Genomic DNA, 22,874 nt, shown 5'->3' on the forward strand with positions numbered 1-22,874 from the left:
AATAAAAGCAAAAATAAACAAATGGGACCTAATTAAACTTAAAAGCTTCTGCACATCAAAGGAAACTATTAGCAAGGTGAAAAGACAGCCTTCAGAATGGGAGAAAATAATAGCCAATGAAGCAACTGACAAACAACTAATCTCAAAAATATACAAGCAACTCCTACAGCTCAATTCCAGAAAAATAAATGACCAAATCAAAAAATGGGCCAAAGAACTAAATAGACATTTCTTCAAAGAAAACATACAGATGGCTAACAAACACATGAAAAGATGCTCAACATCACTCATTATCAGAGAAATGCAAATCAAAACCACTATGAGGTACCATTTCACACCAGTCAGAATGGCTGCGATCCAAAAGTCTACAAATAATAAATGCTGGAGAGGGTGTGGAGAAAAGGGAACCCTCTTACACTGTTGGTGGGAATGCAAACTAGTACAGCCACTATGGAGAACAGTGTGGAGATTCCTCAAAAAACTGGAAATAGAACTGCCTTATGATCCAGCAATCCCACTGCTGGGCATACACACCGAGGAAACCAGAAGGGAAAGAGACACGTGTACCCCAATGTTCATCACAGCACTGTTTATAATAGCCAGGACATGGAAGCAACCTAGATGTCCATCAGCAGATGAATGGATAAGAAAGCAGTGGTACATATACACAATGGAGTATTACTCAGCCATTAAAAAGAATACATTTGAATCAGTTCTAATGAGGTGGATGAAACTGGAGCCTATTATACAGAGTGAAGTAAGCCAGAAGGAAAAACACCAATACAGTATACTAATGCATATATATGGAATTTAGAAAGATGGTAACAATAACCCTGTATACGAGACAGCAAAAGAGACACTGATGTATAGAACAGTCTTATGGACTCTATGGGAGAGGGAGAGGGTGGGAAGATTTGGGAGAATGGCATTGAAACATGTAAAATATCATGTATGAAACGAGATGCCAGTCCAGGTTCAATGCACGATACTGGATGCTTGGGGCTAGAGCACTGGGACGACCCAGAGGGATGGTATGGGGAGGGAGGAGGGAGCAGGGTTCAGGATGGGGAACACATGTATACCAATGGCGGATTCATTTTGATATTTGCAAAACTAATACAATTATGTAAAGTTTAAAAATAAAATTAAAAAAAATAAAATAAAGGATATGATTAAACAAAAAAAAGAAAATTGGAGATATCAATGAAACGTTTGATACAAGAATGGGCATGGTATAGGACAGACACAGTAAAGACCTAACAGAAACAGAAGAGATTAAGACAAGGTGTCAAGAATACACAGAACTATCAAGAAAGGTCTTGCTGTTGCTGCTGCTAAGTCACTTCAGTCGTGTCCGACTCTGTGTGACCCCATAGACAACAGCCCACCAGGCTCCCCCATCCCTGGGATTCTCCAGGCAAGAACACTGGAGTGGGTTGCCATTTCCTTCTCCAATGCATGAAAGTGAAAAGTGTAAGTGAAGTCGCTCAGTCGTGTCCGACTCTTCGCGACCCCATGGTCTGCAGCCTACCAGGCTCCTCCATCCATGGGATTTTCCAGCCAAGAGTACTGGAGTGGGGTGCCATTGCCTTCTCCAAAGAAAGGTCTTAATGACCCAGAAAACCATGATGATGTGGTCACTCACCTAGAGCCAGACATCCTGGAGTGTGAAATCAAGTATGCCTTAGGAAGCATCACTATGAACAAAGCTAGTGGAGGTGATGGAATTCCAGCTGAGCTCTTTTAAATTCTAAAAGATGATGCTGTGAAAGTGCTATACGCAATATGCCAGCAAATTGGAAAACTCAACAGTGGCCACAGGACTGGAAATGTCAGTTTTCCTTCCAATCCCAAAGAAGGGCAATGCCAAAGAATGTTCAAACTACTGTAAAATTGTGCTTATTTCACATGCTAGCAAGGTAATGCTCAAAACCTTTCAAGCTAGGCTTAAGTAGTATGTGAACCAAGAACTTCCAGATGTACAAGCCGAGTTTTGATGAGGCAGAGGAACCAGTGATCAAATTGCTAACATTCCTTAAATCATGGAGAAAGCAAGGGAGTTCCAGAAAAACAGCTACTGCTTCATTGACTGTGCTAAAAGCCTTTGTGTGGATTAAAACAAACTGTGGAAAATTCTTAAGGAGATGAGAGTATGAGACCACCTGACCTATCTCCTGAGAAACCTGTATGCAAGCCAAGAAGCAATAGTTAGAACAGGACATGGAACAACTGACTGATTCCAAATTGGGAAAGGAGTATGTTATGACTGTATATTGTCATCCTGCTTATTTAACTTATGTGCAGAGTGTATGCATGTGTGCTAAATCGCTTCAGTTTTGTCTGACTCTGTGCCTCCAGGCTATAACCTGCCAGCTTCCTCTGTCCATGGGATTCTCCATGCAAGAATACTGGAGTGGGTTGCCATGCTCTTCCCCAGGGGGTCTTCCTGACCCAGGGAGTGAACTCGGGTCTCCTGCATTGCAGGCAGATTCTTTACTGTCTGAGCCACTAGGGAAGCAGTTTATGCAGAGAACATCATGGGAAATGCTAGACTCAATAAATCATGAGCTGGAATCAAGATTTCTGGGAGAAATATCAACAATCCCAGATATGCAGATGATACCACTCTAATGGCAGAAAGTGAACAGGAATTAAAGATCCTCTTGATGAGAGTAAAAGAGGAGAGTGAAAAAGCTGACTTAAAACTCAACATACAAAAAGCTAAAATCTTGGCATCTAGTCCTGTCACTTCATGGTAAATAGTGATAGGGAGAAATTGGAAGCCATGACAGATATTATATATCCCTGGGCTCCAAAATCACTGTGGATGATGAGTGCAGCTGTGAAATGAAAAGGTGCTTGCTCCTTGGAAGGAAAGCTATGACAAACATAGACAGCATAGTAAAAGGCAGAGACAACACTTTGCCAGCAAAGGTCTGTATAGTCAAAGCTATGGTCTTTCCAGTAGTCATGTGAGAGCTGGACCAAAAAGAAGGCTGAGCACAGAAGAATTGATGCTTTTGAACTGTGCAGGAGAAGACTCTTCAGAGTCCCTTGGACTGCAAGATCAAACCAGTCAATTCTAAAGGAAATCAACCCCGAATATTCATTAGAAGGACTGCTGCTGAAGCTCCAATACTCTGGCCACCTGATGTGAAGAAGCCGATTCATTGGAAAAGACCCTGTTGCTGGCAAAGATTAAAGGCAAGAGGGTGGCAGAAGATGAGATGCTTAGATATCATTACCCAATGGACATGAATTTAAGCAAAGTCTGGAAGACAGTGGAGGATAGAGGAACCTAGCATGTTGCAGTCCATGGGATCACAAAGATTCAGACATGACTTAGTGACTGAACAACAGCTAGCATAAATTCCATAGCAGAGTATATTTTTAAAGTTTAAATGAAAGAGTTTCCATGCAGTGAAAACTTGAGATCAGTTCTCACCATCACCCTGGGAGTCAGTAAAGTGGGTATGTGGGTTTAACCCCAAGTCCACCAGTCACTAGCTATGGTCAAGTTAATTCACTTTGTGTCTGAGTTTATTTTTCTATAAAATGAGGCTAATACCAATACCTAATTCACTGGATTGTTGTGAAAACTGTCTCAACAACTGATTTGATTTCATCATTTTGTGTTACTTGGAATCCTTATTTTAATGAATAAATATTTGAGAACAATTTAATATTAATAATACAAACATAGACTTAACATTAAGATCATTTTTTTCCACCTGCATAAAAGTATCAGTAATTGAAAGAATTACATGAATGATTGTCTCTTCTCCCTACAATAAACTAAACAATTCCCTTGATTTTAGTTCTGGTAAAAGTGATCCTTATGCTCCTTGCCCAAATCTTACAGAAATTATCTGAATCCAGAAACAGTAAATGAGAAATCATAAAGCTATTTTTTTTAGAGGATGGACTTTAGAATCAATAGGTCTGAATTTTGAGGCTCTTCTTTTCAATAGTTGTGTGAATTGGGGACAAATTCATTAAATTTGAAATATGGTAATGAGTTTAGTGTAGGCAGGCACTCAGTATATAGTAGTTCTTCTGAATCCATAAATTCCCTTTTTGACTGTCTTATTACTTTTGTTTTTTGAGACTTTTGTGTAAGATATGAAGCTTAAATAAATAATCCATTACCTTCAGTTTATAAATTGTTCCACAATTATTATTTTTTATATGATACTATACATGTTTTAATGCCATTCTCCCAAATCATCCCCCCCTTCTCTCCCACAGAGTCCAAAAGACTGTTCTATACATCTGTGTCTCTTTTGCTATCTCACATACAGGGTTGTCATTACCATCTTTCTAAATTCCATATATATGCATTAGTATACTGAATTGGTGTTTTTCTTTCTGGCTTACTTCTCTGTATAATAGGCTCCAGTTTCATCCACCTCATTAGAACTGATTCAAATGTATTCTTTTTAATGGCTGAGTAATACTCCATTGTATATATGTACCACAGCTTTCTTATCCATTCATCTGCTGATGGACATCTAAATAATAATAAAATATTAAACTTTAATAATAAAATATTAAAATTGTCATAAAAATTTGCCTGGCACATAAAAGGACTGTATGCTATATATAATTATAATTATATTTTATAGGCTAATTATTCTGTTGAGGATTGTGAAATATCAAAAGAAAGTTGTATCATTGATTTAATTGTTGCCTAAGTTTAAAATGTGTACATGGAAATGTAGATGAAACAGAGAAACAGGAAAATGGGATGATCAGTGGATAAGGTCATAACTCAGCCTCCATGAGGCAATGGGGAGGAAAACATGGGAAGCCATAAATTCTAGCCTGAGGGAAACAGAAGCTATAATCCATGCTAGATATGCCAAGAGAAGACATGGTGCAATGTAATGTTATCTGTAGTTTCTGTGGATTTTGTTGCGGTAGTTTACAAAGCGGTTGATCTTAAGTAGTTTTGCTTCCAGTAAAAGGAATGGAATTGTTGCACTGTATGGTAGTTCTGTTTTTAGTTTTTTGAAGAATGTCATACTGTTTTCCATAGTTGGCTGCACCAATTAACATTCCCACCAACAGGGCACAGGGTTCCTTTTTCTCCATATCCTCACCAACATTTGTTTTCTGAGTACTTTTTGATGAAGCCATTCTGACGGGTGTCAAGTGATACCTTGTTGTGATTTTAATTTGCATTTCTCTTATGATTAGGAGTGTTGAGCATCTTTTCGTGTGCCTGTGAGCCATCTGTATGTCTTGTTTGGAAAAGTGTTTATTCAGGTCTTTTGCCCACTTTTTGATTGGGTTGTTTGTTATATTGATATTGAGTTTATCTGAACTGTTTATATAGTTAAATATTAACCCCTTTTTGGTTATATCATTTGTGAATATTTTCTCCCATTTCTCACAGTAGGTTATCTTTTTGCTTTGTCATTGGTTTCCTTTGCTGTGCAAAACAGGAACATTTTCTACCATCACTGAGTGGAAATGAGTGAGTGCTCAATCATATCTGACTCTTTGCGATCCCATAGACTGTAGCCTGCCAGGGTCCTCTGTCTATGGGATTTTCCAGGCAATAATACTGGAGTGGGTTGCCATTTCCTACTCCAGGGGATCTTCCTTACCCAGAGATCAAACCCACATCTCTTGCATCTCCTGCATTGGTAGGCATATTCCTTACCACTTTACCACCTGGGAAACCCTCCTATTATCTCTAGTCATTGATATAATGCAGTGAAGTAAAGTGAAGTTGCTTGGTCGTGTCCAGCTCTTTGCGACACCATGGACTGTAGCCAACTAGGCTCCTCTGTCCATGGAATTTTCCAGGCAAGAGTACTGGAGTGGGTTGCCGTTTCCTTCTCCAGGGGATCTTCCAGACCCAGGGATCGAACCCGGGTCTCCTGCATTGCAGGCAGATGCTTTACCATCTGAGCCACCAGGGAAGCTCATTGATATAATAGCTGTAGAATATTTCATTGTGTAAGTAACTGTAATTTACTCAAATTTTCTTATCATTCAATTTTCTCTATTACAAATAATGCTGCAGTGCATAATACTGAATACAAATTTTTATGACTCTAATGATTTCCTTATGTGATGTTCCTGAAAGGTCCTAAGAGTAAAATTACTATTGATTAATGAATGGTATACTAACTTAGAACCTATATGCAGAAGTTGTTTCTTTGCATTTTTTTCTTTCTAAAGGGTTTCTGTTTTGGAGAATTCACTATATAAAGTAAATATGTTGCTAAGGGGACCAAGGAGAAAAAAATCTTTTATGAATTTTGGGTTCCCTTGCTTACACTGGAGCTTTATCCCCTGACTGTATCCTAAATTAGTTGATGCCTATAGATTTTAAATATGAATTAGGCTATGCAGCTTGATTTAAATGTAGCAGTTTAAATTTATTCTCAAATGTATTTTTAAATATTAGGGTGTGAATGATGTAGTTGTTGTTTAGTCACCCAGTCGTGTCTACTTTTTTTTGCAACCCCATCGTATGGACCGTAGCCTGCCAGACTCCTCTGTCCACGTGATTTCCCAGAAGAATACTCGACTGGGTTACCGTTCCTTTCTCCATGGGATCTTTCTGATCCAGAGATCGAACCCACGTCTCCTGCATTGGCAGGCAGATTCTTTACTACTGAGTCACCAGGAAAGCCCCAAATGATGTAGTAGTAAGTTTTAAAACGGTTGGTAGTACTTACACCTGGTTCCCTAATGCCTAACCAATCTTATGAAGAATCAGGACAGCTCTCAATTAACCTCTTTACAGTTGGGCTTGTTTTCTCTCTGGGGTACCCTGACTCCAGTTCTACAAAAGGAAACACGTGTGCATATGCAAATTTCACAACTACTGCTACTGGTTTTCTGATCAGATGGGCCAAGATCTAGTTTTCTCAAGTACTCAGGGGGTGTATGCTCCCTGATTTTCTCTATTGGCAGCATGGCCAACCTGCCCAGAGTGGAGAGGGCTGGCCTAGTCATGATAGGAGTTGGCATCAGAGAAATGACTTCTTTGTGTAAATTACACCCATGATGCCTCTAGGAAGCAGGGTGATGTACTTGGGCTAAGCAAAGTTGTCTGGTGCTAGAACACATGGGTTCATAATCCTAGTTTCACTGCACATAAATGTTATGACTGTGGTCAAACTGCTTAACCCAATAGCCACTTTGCATTTCTATGTTCTCATTCTTATAAGGGATTGTGATAATGGTATCTACTTGATAAGGTTGTTCTGAGGATGAAACAAGATAAAGCAAATAAAGGAGATAGAATATTGCCTACTGTTAACAAATGCTTAATAAAAGAGAAATGTTAAATCTATAGGAGAAAGAACCTGCTCTAATGCTGGAATGAGTTTCCATTTCCTTCTCCAGGGGATCTTCCCAACCCAGGGATCAAACCCGGGTCTCCAACACTGCAGGCAGACGCTTTACCATCTGAGCCACCAGGGAAGCCAGTTGTACCTTCAGAAATATAAATGATTTGAAATCAAGTTTATATTTCTTAATTTGTGCACTTATACATGCAGACTTTCATTCAGTAAGCATTGTACTCTGCTCAGTGAAGAGAAGATAAAGAATAAAAATGAAATTATATGTGTAAAGAATTTAATATGGTGCTTGTACTCAACAAATGACATTGTGATTATTATGAAATTATAAGTAATGGGTAAGTGGCAGAAGATATTAAGAAGAGGTGGCAAGAATACACAGAAGACACAGAAGAACTATACAAAAAAGATCTTCACAACCCAGATAATCACGATGGTGTGATCACTCACCTAGAGCCTGACATCCTGGAATGTGAAGTCAAATGGGCCTTAGAAAGCATCACTATGAACAAAGCTAGTGGAGGTGATGGAATTCCAGTTGAGCTATTCCAAATCCTGAAAGATGATGCTGTGAAAGTGCTGCACTCAATATGCCAACAAATTTGGAAAACTCGGCAGTGGCCACAGGACTGGAAAAGGTCAGTTTTCATTCCAATCTCAAAGAAAGGCAATGCCAAAGAATGCTCAAACTACTGCACAATTGCACTCATCTCACATGCTAGTAAAGTAATGCTTAAAATTCTCCAAGCCAGGCTTCAGCAATATGTGAACCATGAACTTCCTGATGTTCAAGCTGGTTTTAGAAAAGGCAGAGGAACCAGAGATCAAATTGCCAACATCCTCTGGATCATGGAAAAAAAGCAAGAGAGTTCCAGAAAAACATCTATTTCTGCTTTATTGACTATGCCAAAGCCTTTGACTGTGTGGATCACAATAAACTGTGGAAAATTCGAGATGGGAATACCAGACCACCTGACCTGCCTCTTGAAAAACCTGTATGCAGGTCAGGAAGCAACAGTTAGAACTGGACATGGAACAACAGACTGGTTCCAAATAGGAAAAGGAGTATGTCAAGGCTGTATATTGTCACCCTGCTTATTTAACTTATATGCAGAGTACATCATGAGAAATGCTGGGCTGGATGAAGCACAAGCTGGAATCAAGATTGCCAGGAGAAATATCAATAACCTCAGATATGCAGATGACACCACCCTTATGGCAGAAAGTGAAGAGGAACTAAAAAGCCTCTTGATGAAGGTGAAAGAGGAGAGTGAAAAAGTTGGCTTAAAGCTCAACATTCAGAAAACGAAGATCATGGCATCCGGTCCCATCACTTCATGGGAAATAGATGGGGAAACAGTGGAAACAGTGTCAGACTTTATTTTGGGGGGCTACAAAATCACTGCACATGGTTATTGCAGCCATGAAATTAAAAGACACTTACTCCTTGGAAGGAAAGTTATGACCAACCTAGATAGCATATTCAAAAGCAGAGATATTACTTTGCCAACAAAGGTCCATCTAGTCAAGGCTATGGTTTTTCCTGTGGTCATGTATGGATGTGAGAGTTCGACTGTGAAGAAAGCTGAGCACCAAAGAATTGATGCTTTTAAACTGTGGTGTTGAAGAAGACTCTTTAGAGTCCTTTGAACTGCAAGGAGATCCAACCAGTCCATCCTAAAGGAGATCAGTCCTGGGTGTTCATTGGAAGGACTGATGCTGAGGCTGAAACTCCACCTGATATGAAAAGTTGACTCTTTGGCCACCTGATACGAAGAGTTGACTCACTGGTAAAGACCCTGATGCTGGGAGGGATTGGGGGCAGGAAAAGAAGGGGACGACAGAGGATGAGATGGCTGGATGACATCACTGACTGATGTACACAGGTTTGGGTGAACTCCGGGAGTTAGTGATGGACAGGGAGGCCTGGCGTGCTGCGATTCATGGTGTCGCAAGGAGTTGGACACGACTGAGCAACTGAATCGAACTGAACTGAACTGAACTGAAATGTGTTAGAAATTGTTATGATAACAGACATTGAATTTAAAATTGTGCTTCTAAGTGAAAAGATTTTAGAGTAAACTTGGACCTAGAGGAGGTGTGAATTCAGTAGTTCTAAGAAACTTTGCATCTCTATGGCTACTCTTTCACTCAAATATTAAAGCACAATGTAAATTTCAATCAAGTTGATGATTTTCAGGCCTGGAGAAACTTGTGTGTTTGAGAAAGCAATATGATGTTTTATTGAAAGGACATATTTATTTGTTGCAGTGCTAAATTTGCATGTCACTTTTGCAGGTAAATGATGGGATGGGGTAGAGCGAGGAAGAGGAAAGGAAAGAAGTCCTCTGTGGGGGCTGTTCCACACAGCATTCATGTACTTTCTAAAATGAAGCTTAATGAAAAGAGAAAAGTTGATAGAACATAGCAGACATGTGAAAGGATGACCAATATATTACATCTGGTATTCTCTGAGGAAATGGAAATTTACATGCAGAAGAAGAAAAGTATATCTAGCCTCTATATGAATTCAACTGAAAGCTTAAAATATTTACTTTCCCTAAGAGATTAAAAGAAAATGATTAATCAAACAGTTAACTATCAATAAATAATTGCTTTGGCATTAAAATTTCATGGTACAGTAGAATTGGTCAAAGCATTTTTGTTGTTTAGTCACTAAATTGTATCCAACTCTTTTGCGACCCCATGGATGGTAGCCCACCAGGCTCCTTCGTCCCTGGGATTTCCCAGGCAAGAATACTGGAGTTGGTTGCCATTTCCTTTTCCAGGGGATCTTCGCAATTGAGGGATCAAACTCTCATCTCCCACATTGGCATGTGGATTCTTTACCACTGAGTCACCAGAGAAGTCCTCTGGTCAAAGCATAGCTAATAGACATTTTGAAAGTTTGAAATAGTCATTTGAAAATGTGACATTTACAAGACTAAATTTCAAGGAAAAGCTTAGACAGATTTGACCACAAAGTTTTTTATTAGATGTTCTAATTCCATCACACAATCCATCAAAGTTATTACCAAGTTTTATATTTGATTCTTATATTATTGTAAATGGCACCATTAGCCAGGAACCAAATTCCCAGTCAAACTGAAATAAAGATGGATGGCAGAATTTTGTCTTCATAGTGATGTGGAGCTTGTATCTAAAGTCTGTCTTGGTTCTTTTATGAGATCTTCATTGTCCTATGTGTGCTAAAGCTACTAAGACTTCTATAGCCCTGTGACTCTGAACTTTCAACACATCCCAGTAATTGTTTTGATTGATGTTCTGATTGTTCTTGTTGAGCAGAATAGGATCTTCAGCCAAATTAAGCAATATCCTCCTTTCTTTCATGATCACTGTCCAGGCACTTGAAATGAACCTCATGCTATTTCCCAGAATCCTTTTAATTTAAAACACTTTGACTGGTAAATTTGGATTTATACTACTCTTTTATACTTTTGGAGAAGGAAATGGCAACCCACTCCAATACTCTTGCCTAGAAAATACCATGGACGGAGGAGCCTGGTGCAGGCTACTGTCTATGGGGTTGCAAAGAGTATTATACTCTTACCCACTTTTTCATTTGTTTCATGACTATAGTGATCATGCTTACAAACTTTAAATATTTTTATATATAAGGATCTTTGGTGGTTCAAATGGTAAAGAATCTGCCTGCAATGTGGGAGACCCAGGTTTGGTCCCTGGGCCCAGAAGATACCCTGGAGAAGGGAATGGCAACCCATTCCAGTATTCTTGCCTAGAGAATTCCATGGACAGAGGAGCCTGGCAAGTTACAGTCCATGGGGGTCCCAAAGAGTTGGACATGACCGAGTGACTAACACACACACACACACAGTCAATATTTTATACTGAAATTATCTTTGCCTATAGCTGCAAATATTAAACTACAGTGACTCTCAGACATAATCGTTTACTTATACTTTATTCTCATATTATTTATAACTTCAGAAATAATCATTATAACTTATTGATACAAGCTCCATGCTTAATTATTTACATGTGTTATCATATTGTAGTATCATCACAACAGCTCTTGAAAATGTACGACTTTCAGATAACAAGAAACAAAAATGAGTCAAACATATGTCTGAAAGATTCCAGACATGCCAGTGTATTTCACAACATTATGTTATTGCAGTAAACTCCTTCTGTTCCAGCTAAGGGAAAAGGTCTTTGCTAAATCTCAATCTCTTAGAACTTAACAACAGATTGCTGGTGATGCACTTCTGGAACTAAATAATTTTCAGTCACTAAGAGTCATTCCAAGTTAAGTGCTTTTGATACAGAATTTTCATAGTATGAGACATTTTCTTATGTTTCATTGAAATAATTTTTTTTTAGGATTCTGATAGAAAAACTAGAGGAAAAACTCATGGGAAGACTTCATAAAACATTACACTGTTTCAGTAGACTAAGCAAAGGTGAAAAAAGGAAACTGAAATTTTTTGTTGTTGTCTTCTTTTGTTAACACATATTACTGTAGAGTACATGAGGTATCCAACTTTATTCATTTACTTCATTATCCAATACTGATACCTTGAGCCCGTGTTCTATTATTTGGTGGTATAGTAAACTTAGAAATACTATGAGCAAGATATCTCCAAGGAGCTCAGAGTTTATGCAAAAGTGCCTCCCAAACTTGAGTTTACAATGCAGATTCCTAAGATCCACTCTCACTCATTTAGATTCAGTAGATGTGGAGACGGACCCAAGCATCTTTATTTGCAATAAGCCCCTAGGGTGGCTGTGATGCAGATTGACTGTTCCATGAACAGCAGTGACTTAGTGGGGAATATAGACAAATAAGCACTTACAATAAAATACATTGCCGTAAACACAGGGTAGTATGGGGGACTTAAGAGTATCTCCTAATATGTATTTAGAGTAAGAGAAGAAGAAAATGAAGAGTTTCAAGTCTTTTGTGGTGTTTCAGGTTCATCAAGGTTTTCTATCACAACCACTGCTGAGTTACATCATCAAAAATGTGAATATACAAAAGAAAAGAAAAAACATATCAAGGAAAGGATGCATGAAAAATACAGTTAGAAGAAAAATGGACCCCAAGAAACAAAGCAAGACGTTTCCTGGAAGTGCTTTATGCTTTGGAATAAATGAATGAGATCCAAAGTCAATAAAATGAGCATGAAAATAGTAGACACTGTTGGAGTTCAGGACACAATGCCCAAATATGGCATCTTGGAGTACTGTATATTTTAAGAAGAAATTTAAGAAAATGACAGAAGCAAGAAGGTCTCTTTGACCTTCCTCTGCCCTTCTCCCTTGAAACAGGCATTAAAACCCTCAGGTGAGATGAACATCCTTGTTTCTGAAGACAGAGGGACACCTGAAGAATCGAAACAAGCAGACCTTGTTGACTATAATTACTTCTTACTCCTTGACCTGTTGTATTCCTCCATGACTGTGCACTATTGATCGAACCTAGCATAAAAAGACTCAGGTCCAACTGCCTTTGGGTCTTCATTTTCTTATGAAGTCTCCTCTGTCACATGAAGTTTATGTTAAATAAATTTGCATGCTTTTTTCTTTTCAATCTGTTTTGAGTTTGATTTTCAAACCCAGCCAAGAACCATAAGAGGATTGAGGAAAACTTTTTCCTCCCCTCCAATAGGGATTAACAGACTGAGACAAAAAGAAAAGTGCAGACTTACCGAAAGAAATTAAGGGTCAAATCAACATTATTATATAACCAACACAAATTAGAAACAATAAGGCAAATATATAACAAAAATAAAATGATTGATGTGGAAATCTTCAGCATGTGAAAATGCAAATGGCCATAAGATTAAAGAAACAGAAGGAAAAATAATAAATATTCAGATCACAGAAAGAGGAGCCAAACAATGGCATGAGTTGTTGGAGGGTTCCTCACTCCCCTCCACCAAAGGATATAATATCAATATCAGAAAAATTTGAGTTCAAGGCAAGAAGCAGTAAAGATGATGAAGGGAATTTTATAATGATAAAGTTACAATCTACAATGAAGATGAAATCTTGATGAAGATGAAATGACGTTATTAAAATTCAGTTCAGTTCAGTTCAGTTCAGTCGCTCAGTCGTGTCTGACTCTTTGCAACCCCATGAATCGCAGCACGCCAGGCCTTCCTGTCCATCACCAACTCCCGGAGTTCACTCAGACTCACGTCCATCGAGTCAGTGATGCCATCCAGCCATCTCATCCTCTGTCGTCCCCTTTTCCTCCTGCCCCTAATCCCTCCCAGCATCAGAGTCTTTTCCAATGGGTCAACTCTTCGCATAAGGTGGCCAAAGTACTGGAGTTTCAGCTTCAGCATCATTCCTTCCAAAGAAATCCCAGGGCTGATCTCCTTTAGAATGGACTGGTTGGATCTCCTTGCAGTCCAAGGGACTCTCAAGAGTCTTCTCCAACACCACAGCTCAAAAGCATCAATTCTTCGGCGCTCAGCCTTCTTTACAGTCCAACTCTCACATCCATACATAACCACAGGAAAAACCATAGCCTTGACTAGACGAACCTTTGTTGGCAAAGTAATGTCTCTGCTTTTGAATATGCTGTCTAGGTTGGTCATAACTTTCCTTCCAAGGAGTAAGCGTCTTTTAATTTCATGGCTGCCATCACCATGTGCAGTGATTTTGGAGCCCCCAAAAATAAAGTCTGACACTGTTTCCACTGTTTCCCCATCTATTTCCCATGAAGTGATGGGACTGGATGCCTTAATCTTCGTTTTCTGAATGTTGAGCTTTAAGTCAACTTTTTCACTCTCCACTTTCACTTTCATCAAGAGGCTTTTTAGTTCATCTTCACTTTCTGCCATAAGGGTGGTGTCATCTGCATATCTGAGGTGATTGATATTTCTCCTGGCAATCTTGATTCCAGCTTGTGTTTCTTCCAGTCCAACATTTCTCATAATGTACTCTGCATATAAGTTAAATAAGCAGGATGACAATATACAGCCTTGACGTACTCCTTTTCCTATTTGGAACCAGTCTATTGTTCCATGTCCAGTTCTAACTGTTGCTTCCTGACCTGCATACAAATTTCCCACAGTTTATTGTGATCCACACAGTCAAAGGCTTTGGCATAGTCAATAAAGCAGAAATAGATGTTTTCTGGAACTCTCTTGCTTTTTCTATGGTCCAGCGGATGTTGGCAATTTGATCTCTGGTTCCTCTGCCTTTTCTAAAACCAGCTTGAACATCAGGAAGTTCATGGTTCACATATTGCTGAAGCCGGGCTTGGAGAATTTTAAGCATTACTTTACTAGCATGTGAGATGAGTGCAATTGTGCAGTAGTTTGAGCATTCTTTGGCATTGCCTTTCTTTGGGATTGGAATGAAAACTGACCTTAGTCCTGTGGCCACTGCTGAGTTTAAATTACTAGGGCCAAACAGCAGTAAGTAATAGAATGGATATTACACAAATGCAGAAGACAAAATATAAGTAAAGAGATAATGAATTCAAAAAACAAAATTAAGGAAATGGCGTATATACGGACATGGGCATATGTGTATCGCTGTTCTAGGAACTGCTTTAGCCTTATCCCATTCTATTTATTTTCATTCTCATTATTTCTAAGTATTTTTCCATTTCAGTTTTGTCTAGCATTTTGAATAGGATTATTTAAGAGAGAGTTTTGTGTTGTTTTGCATTTTACTTTTATTACTACTTGTTAATTGAAACCAGAAGTTATACTTTGTATTGCATTTAAAGTTAGAAATTATTGAGGTAATGTTTGCAGACTAACTTATGACCAACATTATATGTATACAAATTTTCTTGTGACTTATCTGCACTTGTTTCTATAAAATATCAAAGTCTATGTTCTGAAAACATGATATAGGCAAATATTGTCTACATATACATACGTATTTATAATATTTCCTTTATCACTTGCACATACACAAACACGTACATCAAAGGCTATAACCTGAAAATATGAAATAATCCTTTTTTATTCATTATGATTCAAGTTTACACAAATGTAAATTAGGACAAAATTAGTAGCTCAATAATTGCTCAAATTTAAATGTATTACAAAGTTCAGTCTTTTAAAAAAATTTGTAATAAATATACAAAAATTGGTTCTCTTTTTACCTAGCACTATTCAAAATGTAAAATCAGAATTTCAATTGCAAAATATTTAGAAAATAATGAGAATGAAAATATAGTCAAGCTAAAGCAGTACTCTTACCAGAATATATATTGTGTATAATATATAATTTTATAATAAGAAAACATAATAATCATATATAATATGTGAAACAAATACATACTATATACACACACAGGAAAAAATTTTAGACAACAAATGTAGCCAAGACAGTTTTCTGGAAAGAAACCCCCTGAATCAATAAAATGTATAGACCACAGCTAACTCCAATCAAGAATAAGGAAAAGAAAGTAGAAACATACAAAGTTAGAAATCAAATTAATAACCAGTATAGTGGGTTAAAAGCATCGCAAATTCTTAGCCACTTCTGTCATTAATGGAGCAGTCTAAATTCTTTTAATCACAGTCTTTGAGCTTGGCCGTATGATTAGTAAGTGTGTGTTTTGTGGGAGAGGGGGAGTCAGAGACTTGATAAGTGCTTGTGTTTGGGGGCTTGCCTTCTTGGAACTCAGATACCAGGATGTGAGGAAACCCAGGATAACCTCACAGGGGATGAAAATCCATGAGAGGCGAACCATGGTATCCCAGGGGACAGCCAGCACCAACTTCCAGGTATATGAGTGAATCCATCTGGACCGTCTACCCCCGCTGAACTGTCAGACAACTGCAGCCATGTGAGTGGTCCCAGGCAAGACCAGAAGAAGGACCTTCCAGACTGGCAACCCTCAGAATTGTACTGAACAGCAAACTATTGTTTTAAGCCATGAAGTTTTGAAATGATTTTTTGAATAGCAGTAGACGAGTGGAACAGCCAGAGAAATAAAGGACTTTCAAGTGTTATTAGAAGATACTTTGGCTTCTAAACAACCTGCCCTACCTTGCGTCTGGCGCGGTGCAGTGTTTCTCGACGACCCCGGGCTTGGTGAGGCTGAGCCTGGCCTCTCCCGCTTTTCCAGACCGTTGACTCCCGCCCCCCCCCCCCCCCCCCCCCGGCAATGGCAGAGTTGGGTCTAAATGAGCACCATCAAAATTCAGTTATTAATTATATGCGTTTTGCTCGCTCAAAAAAGAGGCTTGCAGCTCAAAACTGTGGATTCCTGCTTCCAAGACCTCAAGGAGAGCAGGCTTGTGGAGGAGACCTTCACCGTCGACGAAGTCTCTGAGGTGCTGAATGGGTTGCAGGCTGTGGTGCACAGCGAGGTGGAGTCTGAGCTCATCAACACGGCCTACACCAACGTGCTATGATAATTTTATAAAAAAAAAAAAAAAAAAGAAGATACTTTGTCTGTGAAAACTGATTTGAACAATGGAATAGAATAGAAAGTTCGAAAATGAAGACAAATTCATCTTGGAATTCAGTATATGAAAAGAGTGGAATCTTATATTAAGGCAAAACAGACAAAATCTAAAGTTTGTGAGAGCAAAAGTATAGCCATTTGGAAAAAAATAAAACTGATCCTCACTCCTTATACCCAACATTTTCCAGATGATTCACATATTCAATTAGGAATATGAAGTTGTAATATTATCTGAAAAGGCAAATATTTTCATAATGCTGGATTGGAGGAGGCCTTTCTGAGCAAAAAAGAACTTAGAAACTGCATTGAACAGATGGACAAATTTGACTACATGATAATTAAAATTTTCTGCTCCACCATTAAGTGGAAAAAAGCCATAAGCTAAGTTTAACAGCAAAAGGAGAAAGCATTTAATATTAATTCCCTTAACTGCAGCAAATTTCCTTTACATATGAAAAGTAAAGAGCTTTATAAATCAATTAAATGAACATAACCAGGTAGATAAATGGACAAAAGATAAGTGAGTTCACTCCAAGAAAATTCAAAAGATATGTCACCCCAAGAAAATTCGAAAGGTATGTAAATACATGAAATGTTTTTTTCAAACTAATTCATAGTTAAGAAAGACTGGTAAATAGTGCAATTGTTACCCTTCAGTTCAGTTCAGTTGCTCAGTCATGTCCGACTCTTTGGGACCCCATGAACCGCAGCACACCAGGCCTCCCTGTCCATCACCAACTCCCGGAGTTTACTCAAATTCATGTCCATTGAGTCAGTGATGCCATCCATCCATCTCATCCTCTGTCATCCCCTTCTCCTCCTGCCTTCAATCTTTTCCAGCATCAGGGGCTTTTCAAATGAGTCAGTTCTTCTCATTAGGTGGCCAAAGTATTAGAGTTTCAGATTCAACATCAGTCTTTCCAGTGAACACTCAGGACTGATATCCTTTAGGATGGACTGGTTGGATCTCCTTGCAGTCCAAGGGACTCTCAAGATTCTTCTCCAGCACCACAGTTCAAAAGCATCAATTCTTTGGTGCTCAGCTTTCTTTATAGTCCAACTCTCATATCCATACATGACTACTGGAAAAACCATAGCCTTGACTAGATGGACCTTTGTTGACAAAGTAATATCTCTGCCTTTTAATATGCTATCTAGGTTGGTCATAACTTTCTTTCCAAGGAATAAGCGTCTTTTAATTTCATGGCTGCAGTCACCATCTGCAGTGATTTTGAAGCGCCCCCCAAAATAAAGTCTTTTACTTGCTGGGAGCCACCACGGGAGATCCCACCCATGACAAGGTCATGTGGAAGAGCCATGACGAGCAAGGCGGATCATGGCTCGAGAGATTCCCTGGATTTGCTCGAGCATCTACCCCAAAACCAGAATCTGTCTGTCTTACTATTTTGTGCCTTTCACCAACTCTTCTATCATTAACAGGGGGCTATCCCCGACCACCTTTCTCTGGAAAAAGTCAACTTAGGGCTTTAGTTAATAAGTCTCCTGGGCATGAAAGGAATATTTCTATTTTAACCCCTCTGTTAGCATTCTAGCTTGCCTGACAGGTTTATCCATACTCTTGCAATTAACACACATGATTGTTCACAACTCCCCAACCTAAAAGGTACAGGAAGCCAAAACATTCTGAAAGTCCTGATGAGCATAGAGTCCTTTAAGGGATGAAAAATTATTACAATAGATAATACTGGTAAAGGGCTTCATTACTGGGCCAATGCTTGCTGCCAAGTGCCCATATCCCTTATCCATTGTGCACCTGGGAGTGCATTGGTTAACATAGCTGGAATGTAAGAAAAACAAGCAGCAGCCTTGGAATTAACCACATCAGACCTTTGAGCTAATTGGTTCTTTCTTTGTTGTAACTCACTGCACCTGTGCTCTGTGAGAATGTAACTCTGTTTAGTACATTCTGAGGCTGGGAAAAATATAAAGAAAAACACTTCAAGAGAAAACAAGTTTTCTGGCTGATCAGCCTTTATCAAAAAAGGGTCATAAAATGTCCACAGGCCTCCAAGGCCAGAAGATAATGTACACAACATTGTTTATGGGAAAGGTATGCAGAAAAAATCCTGGTTTCGATAAAGGCAAAACAAATGTAATGTTTGGGCTGACTCTGTATGACTTTGCATCTTTCATTTCCCTCTATGTACAAGTCAAGGTGTCAAGGTATAAAAGTTCCTTTTGAAAATAAAGTTATGGGCCTCGCTCACCGAAGCTTGGTCTCCCCATGTCGTTCTTTTCTTTCCTTTTCCCTCATTTTCTCTCTCTGTTCTTCTTTCAGGATGACTCCTTGGGGCACAGGGGCTCTCTGAGTTCACTTTTTTGCCTGGGCTTCTAAGACCCTATCGGGAAGGTGCCCTGCGTCTTCACCTGGGAGGGGACGTCCTGCATCCTCACCCCACCGAGAGGGCACCTGCAGCCTCCATGAACAGAGCAAGTTCCGTGCCAAGAGCTTTATTGGCTTTCTGTGTTAATCAAGGAAGATCAAGCCCTGTTCTCTCTTTGCTATCCTTTCGCCTAAGCCATCATCCTGAGGGTACCCCTGGATCCTGCTGGGGCTGGACCCGGGCATTCACTGTTTCCACTGTCAGTTAGCAAAAACAAAAAACATTTGATAATACCAATTGATACCAAGAGTATAGAAAATCAAACTTATTCATACACTGTTCATAGGATCTCTTTGGAGAGCAATTTGGCCCATCTGTCGGGATCTCTGCTCTTAAACTGAGTCATTTAGCTTCCAGAAACCAATACTCTATGGGCATACAAAGAGATTGCATAAGGATGTTAACTCTAAAATATTCATGGAAATAAAACTGGTTGAAAAAATTAGAGTTGAAATAAGAATTTGTAAAAAAAATAATTAGGGCTCAGTGGTAAAGTCTGCCTGCCAAGCAGGAGACACATGTTTGATTCCTGGATCGGGAAGATTGCCTGGAGAAGGAAATGGCAACCCACTCCAGTATTCTTGCCGGGTAAATCCCATGGACAAAGGAGCCTGGCAGGCTACAGTCCATGGGGTTGCGAAGAGTCGGACATGACTTAGAGACTAAACAACAGTGACAATATTTCTTAGGTGCAACTTACATGTTAGCATCTAGAAAGCCACTTTATTCTTTTTTTAATGGTTTGAGAATATCCTTTTATAGGTTATTATTATTAGTATTATTATTTTGTGGCCACCCTGCTACAGCATGTGGGATCTTAGTTCCCCAACTAGGATTCAAACCCATGTCCCCTGCATTGGAAGGGCAGAGTCTTAACCCCTGGGCCACCAGGGAAGTCCACTAAAATGTCCCTTAATATTAACAAGGTTTATTATCTATGTTTGGGTAGATAATACCCTGGTAGCCCAGCTGGTAAAGAATCTGCCTGCAATACAGGAGACTCCAGTTCAATCCCTGGGTTAAGAAGATCCCCTGAAGGTGGGCATGGACAGAGGAGCCTGATGGGCTACAGTCCATGGGGTTGTAAAGAATCAGACATGACTGAGCAACTAAGCACACATACCACATTATCTATGCTCACAGATATATCTTTATCTATTCTTCTAGCACATTACATAGAAAATTTCAGAATAGCTAAACTTATTTTTCTTTATGCATTGTCCTGAGCTGATACATAATGAGAAGAAATAACATTGTGTTGTCTGCAATATGTTATAATGAGCTCAAACAAATCTTCTTGGCTACAAAACACTAAATGTCATAGGGGCATGAATTGCTAAATACTTGATACTTAAAGAATTACTGACATACGTTGGCAAAGAGTTGCTTGCTGTGATCATGGAGGTCAGTGAGCTCTTTTCTTCCCAGGAGCCTCTCAATGGCTCCCCACCTTTCCTTACTATCAGGATAAGGACACAGATTACTTTGTGCTTATGACCATGTTTGTGTCCAGAAGCCTGGATGAGCCTTGGCCACCATCACAGCAGACATTAAACTGCCAGATCAACTAGAAATTCTGATGGTAGGATGACTTCAAGCTGAATGGTAGAATGACTTCAAGCTGAATGACTTGTATTATTGACTGCCTAAAATTCCTGATGTGTCAACATAGGGTGTAAAGGAGAACATCACAGACGAGTGACAAACTAGGAGACAGGTTTGTTCCTCTTTTTCTTTTTCTTTTTTTCCCTGAGTACTCCAAAGCCAATAGGAATTTGAAGGGCCTCTTGAGAAAAGAATACATTTTGATGCCTTCTGTTTCACAAGCTCCACATGAGAAGGAGCAAAATCTTTTTGACCACTAGATCAGCCTTATGGAATCAAAGTAAAGTTTTCCAAAGTGGAATTTCAAAATCAGAGCCATTCAGGGCACAATAAACAGTTTGTAAGTACAAACTTCAGCATGGGCATAGAGTACACAGAAAACAGGATAATTTCAAAGATGTCCACACAAACTGAAACATGATATAAATTAAGATCGGAAAAAATATTGGTGTCCTATTTTGAAATCATGTTGAACACTTAATGTAAAGCTTAAACAATGTTAAATTAGCACTTAAATATATGCAAAGTGCAAATGCTGATTAAGTAATTAAAGCACTCTCAACAAAAAGCATACTTTTGAATGTATTACGTCACTGAAGGTTACTAAAGCTCGCACCAGATAAGGGTGGTGTGGTGTTCAGTATGGTTCAGTTACTCAGTCATGTCCGGCTCTTTGTGACCCCATGAATTGCAGCACGCCAGGCCTCCCTGTCCATCACCAACTCCCGGAGCCTACCCAAACCCATGTGCATCGAGTTAGTGTTGCCATCCAGCCATCTCATCCTTGTCGTCCCCTTCTCCTCCTGCCCCCAATCCCTCCCAGCATCAGGGTCTTTTCCAATGAGTCAACTCTTCACATGAGGTGGCCAAAGTATTGGAGTTTCAGCTTCAACATCAGTCCTTCCAATGAACACCCAGAACTGATCTCCTTAGGATGGACTGGTTGGATCTCCTTGCAGTCCAAGAGACTCTCAAGAGTCTTCTCCAATACCACAGTTCAAAAGCATCCATTCTTCGGCACTCAGCCTTCTTCACAGTCCAACTCTCACATCCATACATGACCACAGGAAAAACCATAGCCTTGACTAGACGGACCTTCGTTGGCAAAGTAATGTCTCTGCTTTTCAATATGCTGTCTAGGTTGGTCATAACTTTCCTTCCAGGGAGTAAGTGTCTTTTAGGGTAAACATTTATCATTCTTGTTGCCCAAACATATTTTGGAGCCCCTGTCAAACAAAATGGGTATTTTACAGAACTAGTTAAGACCAGAAATAGGTAAAGTGAATGATTATGCAAATTTGAGCCTTTGGTTTCAGAGAGGAAGAAAGGTATTTCTGTACCTGTCTCTCTCCAGACTATTTTAGTATTTACTGATTGGCTCAAAATTCTTAATTATATTTTTATTTAAAAAAAAACAGTACTTATATACCTGAAATTCTTGATTAGTTTTACTTCATTGTTTTGGTTTAAGTTTTTTAAGGAAAAGAAAGTGTACAATTTGATATCTGGAGAGAAGATGAATATTTACAAAGTTATACTGAGAGGTAATTGAAAAGTTTTTTGCTATCTGAATTAACTTGTATCTCCAAATGAATCTTGGTCAAAAATGACTGAATGGACATCTTTGGAGTTAAGGGACATTTACAAATTCAGAAACACTTATCAATAAGCAACAAAGTCCACAAATAAATTTTGTGTGACAGTGGAAAATGATCTTGAAAACAAACATATTAGCTTTTTTTTTTAATTAATTTTATTTTATTTTTAAACTTTACATAATTGTATTAGTTTTGCCAAATATCAAAATGAATCCACCACAGGTATACATGTGTTCCCCATCCTGAACCCTCCTCCCTCCTCCCTCCCCATACCATCCCTCTGGGTCGTCCCAGTGCACCAGCCCCAAGCATCCAGTATCGTGCATTGAACCTGGACTGGCATCTCATTTCATACATGATATTTTACATGTTTCAATGCCATTCTCCCAAATCTTCCCACCCTCTCCCTCTCCCACAGAGTCCATAAGACTGTTCTATACATCAGTGTCTCTTTTGCTGTCTCGTATACAGGGTTATCGTTACCATCTTTCTAAATTCCATATATATGCGTTAG

The sequence above is a fragment of the Bos mutus genome, chromosome 5 (assembly GCF_027580195.1).
Source record: "Bos mutus isolate GX-2022 chromosome 5, NWIPB_WYAK_1.1, whole genome shotgun sequence".
NCBI lineage: Eukaryota > Metazoa > Chordata > Mammalia > Artiodactyla > Bovidae > Bos > Bos mutus.